We start from the raw sequence: 7,426 nt of genomic DNA on the forward strand, positions 1-7,426 counted from the left end.
TTTTCTCCGAAAAGGCTGCATTAGGAGCCTGACCTGCGTCTCTGTAATCTGCAGCTCCTTTGGTTGGTTTCAGTGGGCTTTTGCACAAGTTCTCAGTGTATTATTTTTCTCCTCCCCCACTAGTTTTCTTCCCAAGTCATAACTGTGATGCCAGTACAGTACATTTCAGTCCTACAGCATGTTGATCAGGGTAAGGGAGATTTCCCCAGACTACAACGAGACTAAAGGGCTGCTGGTCTGTGCCTATTGGCCTGTAAATGTCTTTGCTAGAGAAGAAAAGGGAAAAGATAAGAAGGGGTCATAACCTGAAAGCCAGCACCAAGCCATCTCATGACCTCCCCTCAGTCCTTTCTCCAGCTGATGCAAACCCACTAGTGCTCATGGGGGTCTTTCCGCTGGCCATAGCATCAACACATCAACAGCAGCTCTAGGGGAGAGAGGACACGTGCTGTGTCCAGTTGCAGCACATCACAAAAGAAGTGTGAGGGCAGTCATCGGAGTGCCTCAATCCCTCCCACCTCAGATGTATGTTTTGTGTAGGGCTGGGAGTTAAACTCAATGATCCTGATGGGTCCCTATCAACTCAGCATATTCTATGATTCTGCATACTAAAGAAGTCCTCGCTTTCAAAGGGAGAGGATCCCTGGTGTCAAGACAGGAGCAAATAATAACTTTTATATCCATCCAGGCAGAAATCATGCTTGGAATAAGTCCCTCTGAGGGTTACAGTGAGTTTGTTATTACCACGGTACCTGTTCCTTGTGACAACGGCATTAAGAAATTCACCTTCAGCCTTTTGGACATTGCTGTGATCCCAAGGAGCAAGCTTAACCACGGGCTGCATGCAGCCCCCGTGGAGCAGAAACCTCACCTCGCCACTCACGCCATTTTTCCATTATTTGTGTGTAAGTGAAATAAAACCTGGGGGATTTCTTCCCAGCACTCCAGACACGCATCTGCATCACAGAATACAAATGTGAGAGCTGGGCTGGTTCAGGCGCGAGGAGTTCAGCTCTCAGCCCCAGGGACCAGCAACAGGCAGGCAAACCTTGGAGGGTAGGAGAGCTTGTTAACTCAGTGCTTTAAATAATAGGCAGTGGTGGGGGTGCTGGTGATGTGTGTCTCTGTAGTGTGTATATGTGTGTGTGTGTGGTTTGACAACAGGCGGGAAGCAGCACTTGCTTCTTTGCTGCTCAGGCAGCAGCCCTGTGGAATAGCATCAAGGAGGCCGTAGGAAAGAGGTTATTTATTTTTTTCTTCTCCTTGGAGATTTTGGACTGATTAAAAAGCTATTTTTGCTAGGAAAGCAACAAGGAAAAAAAACCCCAGCTATACGTGGCTGGGATAAAAGTATGTTTGACTCTTCCGATAAGTACAATAACATTTAATATCTTTGCTGCTCGGCCCAGTATTGTATCACAGGCATCACCAGTGTTGTGCTTCCCAGCATGCCCTAGCATTCCTTCAAATAAGCATTCACAGTAGCAGAAAGTCCAAGAAAAGGCTTGCTCCCTTGAGGATCAAGAAGAAAGCAACAGCAAAGAAAGGTACAGTAGCTATTAATATTAATGTTAAAAGAGGAGGGGGGAGAGAGGACATAGGAGCAACGAAAAGCTACTACTTATGGCTTTGATGTGTTCATTTCCACAGGACCAATAGAAACATTGAGAATATGGAAAGCTGATAAAGAGGAAAATGAGGAAGTGGAGGTGAGCAGAAGGCAGCTCAGAAAATAACACAAGCTGTGGGGAGATTTTTTTCTATCTAGACACTCACACACAGCAAAGGGAGCGACTGCCATCTGCATCTCCTCCAGAATAAGGAAAGGAGAAAATGGACAGAGCTGAGACTAAAAAGGAAATCCACCTGTGTGCCTCTCATTTTGGCCGTGGAATGGCTCATCCACACTGAATGCCTGCTGTGGGAGGGGAGAGAAAGCTAAGGGTGCTATTGTTGTGTCTAAGGAGGCACAACATGAGGGAGTGTGTGAATCCTCATGCAGGGCTCTGTCCTACTGACACAGTGGGAACAGGAGGGAGGGAACTATTTTAGTCCTGTTGAGGCTGCTGAAGAGTAAAAATAGAAGTAATTAAAGGCCTATTCTAGTCTCACTTAAATCTCTGAGTCTTCAGGCCAGAGTTATTTTCACTACATTGCTTTAATGGTGTTACATTGATGTTTAGACTGAGTCGGATTTTTTTTTTCTACTCTGAATTTAGGAAATGAGCCAGCACTTTTCTGTCGCAGTGCACTCGCTTCACTGAAATTTTGCCTGTGAAGTGTTATTCAGGTCCCAGGAGGACTTTTGCTAAATTCCAAACAGCCCCAGCATAACCAGTGTTTGGGCACCTGGGTTACTACCTTACACAGTGAAAAGGGTAGGCTTGAATCCCAGTATTAGCTGATCCAAAGCTAGGTTGGAAATAAGAATGACTTCTACACCTTAGGTAAGGTACTTGATGAATAATGACCATTAAGTCTTATTGTTCCTTATTTTTTCACTGAGAAAAAAACCTAAAACTTCACTGGTTATGAAAAAGAACAAAATTTAGAGCAAGGCCAAGACAGGTTTCTTGTAACAGCACCACTACTTGCTGCCCATCTTGTCCTGAGTGATGGCTGCAGTGGCTGTAAGAAGTGACAGGAACTTCTCTCTCTGCCAAGTTCATCCCCAATGAAACTCATCTCATCTCATCTCAGCATCACTTTTAATCTTTCTGCTCTCAGGATCCCCTGAGCAGCCATTGTAAGCTGAGCCTGTGAATGTGTCTGTGTCTCCTTAGCTGGCATCTCTCCCATGTGGGACTTAGCTCACATCTGCATCCTTGTTTGGCCTCCCAACAGTGCAGGGTGTCATCAGGAAGAGGTTGGTTTCTTCCTCAGCACAGATATTTGTCCTGTGCAGGCTGCCTGGATTTCACAGGTCTTGCAGGCAAGTCAATGTAAAGAGCAAAGAACTTGATGCTTTGTTTTCAAAAGAAACCCCAGCAAAATCAATGTTTAGACCTCACATGGCTTTAACAGTTCATGAAAGCAGATACAAAGTCCTCTCTTTTTGGAGGCTGAAAGAGGACTCTCAGCCCCGTGTCTGTTGGCTCTGAGTGGTCACAGAAAGCTGAGTATGGCAGGAGCTCCGTAGGGGACGACTGCTATGGGAAGGTCCTTTGCCTCCCTTGCAAGTGGGGATGAACATCACATCCCAGCAGAATCCGGCAGCCTGCCCAAAACCTCTCAATCCTTTGCTCCAGAATAACCATTGAGGATCATTCCTCACAGAGCAATTACCCCAAGGAGGGAAAGGATGCATTTAACCAGCCCCAGTGAGAGGTACTGGCTCTATTCCTGTGCTCACTGAAAATGCCCATGGTAGATGTGCCCTGGTACGGGTACCACACAGTCACTTAGCAGTGGGGAAAAAGCCTCTCCCTGTCTTCTCAGAAACAAGCAATAAACCACTGAACCATTGGAGCACTGGCTCAGGTCAACAGAAAAGAAATTGCTTGGGCACAGTGAGACATAATGAGGGGGAGGATAATTTTCTGGTGTGTAGGCGGGGAAATCAGGTCAGGCACTTTGAACCCCAGTGTACATTTTTTCACCTGTAAGTGTTATTAACTGGCCATACTCATTTGCAGAGACTGACTAAATGCTGCAGGTGTATTTTAAAGCTTAAATCATTCTTGTTACTCCACTCTGAAGTTTCTAAAATTCTTGTTTAGGATCCTGAAATCTGCTTTTACAACTGGACACAGGAAAACTGCTGAACTCTCCTGGCTCTGAGCAGAGCAAGAGAATTGCAGACAATGTGTTTTATGAGCAATTCATCCCTTTATTCATCTCGGCAGGGGAGTGGATTATGTTACATCTCAACATCCCTTCTGAGGCTATTTTTTACAGTCATATAATTCCTGTAACCCCTCCAGAGATACCAGTCACTATCATGTAAGCTCATCAGACTTAGTTTCTTAGTGTTGCCACTCTGTGCGCCTCACACTTCCATAGGTGTGTTAGAAATAAATGACCTTGCTCTTTTCCCATAGCCACAGTCTACCTACCAGCTCGATTTAATTCATCTTTATAAGCACTTCCCCTGCAAACAATGCCACCAAATTCCCATGGCTGCCCATGTTCAGGTTCTCTTTTCTCTTGTGTGTGCGTGTACATCCATGGAGGTGGGAGCTTTCCTGGGCCATGGATGCCCCCCATGACCCCAGAGTCCACAGAAGGCAAGCAGAGCTGCTCACTGTCTCTCAGCAGTCACTCATTCCAGCAGATTAAGGCTGTTTATTCCCTGTTTTGGCTTGTGGCGTTACTATCCTGTTCTTCCAAAAATGGGTATTTACCACAAGTTAAGCAAGAGTTTGAAAAAAGAGGGCAGCCAGGGCACTTCTCCTGGTCCAGGGAGCTGCTGGCATCAGTTTATTACTAATGAGCAGTTAGTGTCAGTATCCAGTGACAGCACACCTGAAGTCTCCCTTCGGGCTTGCTGCTTGCCATGGCTTGTCCTTTCTGTAGGATGAGATTCAGCAAGATGTTTAACCTAAAGCAGGTGAGTAATCATGTGCCTCTGTAGTCTGGGATGAATGATGAAGGCATTTCAGCATGAGTGCTGAAATACTTTTCTGAATCAGAGCTACGGCTTCATTTGAGACCGTCTTTAAGATTCACCTCTGGCTACGTTCAGCTGTACGGCTGATAAAAAGTGGTCTGTTTTTCATTACTTTGCATTAAAAGTGATCCTTCTGTCCTTCCACCAGGAAAGTAAGACACAATACACAATCATCTCTTTTTAGTAAAAAGTCATTTTAGATCCCCAAACGTGTTAACGCCGGCACCTTGTTGCCATCAAAAGCCAATTAACATAACTGACGAGTGATAGAAAATCAAAATACAGTCAGATTTAACAGCCCCAGAGTCAGGAATGTAAATTATGTGGTTACACATACTTCTGCAGATGACTTGGTTTGTTCTCTTTCCATTGTAATCAAAAAGTGAATTACGATCCTGAAAGGTTCTATCTCTCCCAGATAACTGAAAACAGCTAATTAAAAACAAAAGCCACAGATGTAATCATTACTTAATGCTGTAAGCAAAATATGACCTAATGCTATTATGAGTTCTGAACAAATTTCAATTAGGACTCCAGCTGGTAAACAGATAAATATGATAACGGTATTTTAATATTACATGATCACTTGTTAATAAAAGTAATTTTTATTTCAGACATTCTTAAATATATAAAATGGTTATAGATTTAGATGTGTTTTTCAGCACAGTTAGAGGATAAAAAGCATTTAAATGAGTAGCATTTGAAAAGATCCTCCTCAGGGGTCTGTTCTATTTTTTTAAGTTAAACATTTTTTTTGTTTGTTTGTTTTTGTTTGGTTGGTTGGTTGGTTGGTTTTTTTGTTTGGGTTTTTTGGGGTTTCTTTTGGTTTTTTTTTGGTTTTTTTATATACAGTCATCATCACTCTGTAGCTTGCTAATGATTTACGCTATTACCAGATCAGAAGAATGATTCAAACACATACTTAGTACTCTGCAATAGGAGGAATCACTTCTTTTGTTGCTCAAAGTGCTTTGTTATTTCTGTCTCATTGAGCCTTAGGGAATGTAGGAAGTCATGGCTGTGATGGGGTGTCAATGGCATTTCAGAACATGTGGAAAAACTGAGGTGCAAAACTGTAAGCTCTTTGCAGCAGGGTGTGTAGCTCTGAGAAGAGAACAACCACGAGTCTGACTGGATCCTTGTGATATGTAAGGGTGGTCCATGGCCAGCATGGTTTTGGAGAGCCAGGGCCAGTTCCTTACTCTGCCAGGCTCATAGTGCAAGTTGAATAAAATACTCAACTTACTCGTGTCTCAGTTTCCCTAAATAGAAAAAGTACCGGGATAATGACTTGAATTGACACTCTTGGCAACCAGGAGTGCATGGGGAAATCACAGTCAAACTGCTGCCTCTTTTTTTTTTTTTTTTTTGAGAGGCGAAGGTGAAAGGCAGTGGCACTGGAAGGATTGTTTCTCCTGCCATTCCACATCTCTGCTGCAAAGAGTGCTCACAACCAGCATTTGGTTTCAAGACAGGTGTGAAGTAGCTGCCTGGTAGGATGGTGACAGCTTATCGCCTAATCAGCATACAATTCCTCTCTCTTGTGACTTAAAACACAGCTAAAATAAATTCCACCACTGGAGGAGCATAGTGGCCTGACAGCACCGAAGCAGGAAATCCATTCCAAAATTAAGACAGTGAACGAAAAGTGCAATGCAAGGTTCTCCCTCTTGTGCCATTAACCAGTCTTAATCTTGTCGTCACGGGACCACTCCTAATGTGGGAGCAGTCAGCATTCACTGCTTGGCCTCTGTGCTGAGGGGACGCATCTGCCACTTGGATGAAGATGATTCGCATCATGTGGACACCTATATTTCATTTGCCTTCATTTGCATGCAGCAGCCTTCCTGAGTTCAGAGTTATTTGATGGCAGAGACAAAAGAATATGTCATTACCCTGAAATAAAATTCGTGCTATCCCTCTGTGACATGATTTTTTTCCCTTCCTCCTTCAATTTATCCATTTTAAATATTTATTATATACCCTGTAGGGTTACATTTACTCTTGAAAGAGCAAGGGTTAAGCTTCTGTTTTTTAAACAAGAGGAAACATTGAAATAAATCAGTTTTCTCAGCAGTAATAACACACACACAAAAGAAAGAAATCCAGTATGAAAACATACTATTCTTAGTTAAAAGTGCAATCACTTGGGACTGAAAGCTCCCCTGACCAGCTGTCGTGGCTTCTCGATTATTTACTTCTATCACAGTAGCAACTAGAGGTTTGAAATAAAATACAAGTTTGCAAGTGCTAAGCCCTGTAACATGCAGTAGGAGCTCATTGTCTATGTAGGCAACAGAACAGTCTGGGATGTGGAATGTCATTCTGTCCACGCGAGAGGCAAAGGTGTAGAGAGACAAAGTGACTTGGAGGAGGTGGCAGATGCAGTTTGTAGCGAGGTCAGGACTGAAGTGATGCTCTTGGAGCATTTGTATAGCTGTGAGTTCCTCATTCCTCATGGAAATTAATGTGAACCTCGTAAGACCTGGGTTAGCACTCTGACCCCCAAGCGACACCTTACTCCTCCTTATTAGGGGTATGTGACACGGACCCGACAGTGGGATCCTGTTTTCTAACTTGACATTTCTAAAATGTAAGTACTTACCTTTGAGTCATTTATGTGGCATTCAACTGTGTTTATGGAGAACCAGTCAATACTATCCATAATACCTAGGGCATGTTTCGTCTGACCTAAATGTGGGTGTCTGCTTTAGAATAAACTGACTGATGGCTTATGGCTGTATTGACCAGATCTCCAGTGACTGTAACGGGAATTCAACCAACAGAGACAACCTAATTTAAAGAGATGGATATCAC

General features: G+C 43.5%; 1 long non-coding RNA gene across 1 annotated transcript in view; it reads left to right on the plus strand.

The window, feature by feature from the left end:
- The window catches only part of LOC127467054 (uncharacterized), a 30,062-nt gene extending 23,923 nt beyond the window's left edge, over positions 1 to 6,139 (plus strand). The window contains exon 3 of the long non-coding RNA XR_007902948.1: positions 5,983 to 6,139. This is a non-coding gene — a long non-coding RNA (uncharacterized LOC127467054). The remainder of the gene's footprint in view (positions 1 to 5,982) is intronic.
- The last annotated feature ends 1,287 nt before the right edge of the window (positions 6,140 to 7,426 follow it).

Source organism: Manacus candei, unplaced genomic scaffold (genome assembly GCF_025592945.1).
Source record: "Manacus candei isolate 608988 ecotype Guabito, Panama unplaced genomic scaffold, ASM2559294v1 h1tg000013l, whole genome shotgun sequence".
In the NCBI taxonomy this organism is placed as follows: Eukaryota; Metazoa; Chordata; class Aves; order Passeriformes; family Pipridae; genus Manacus; species Manacus candei.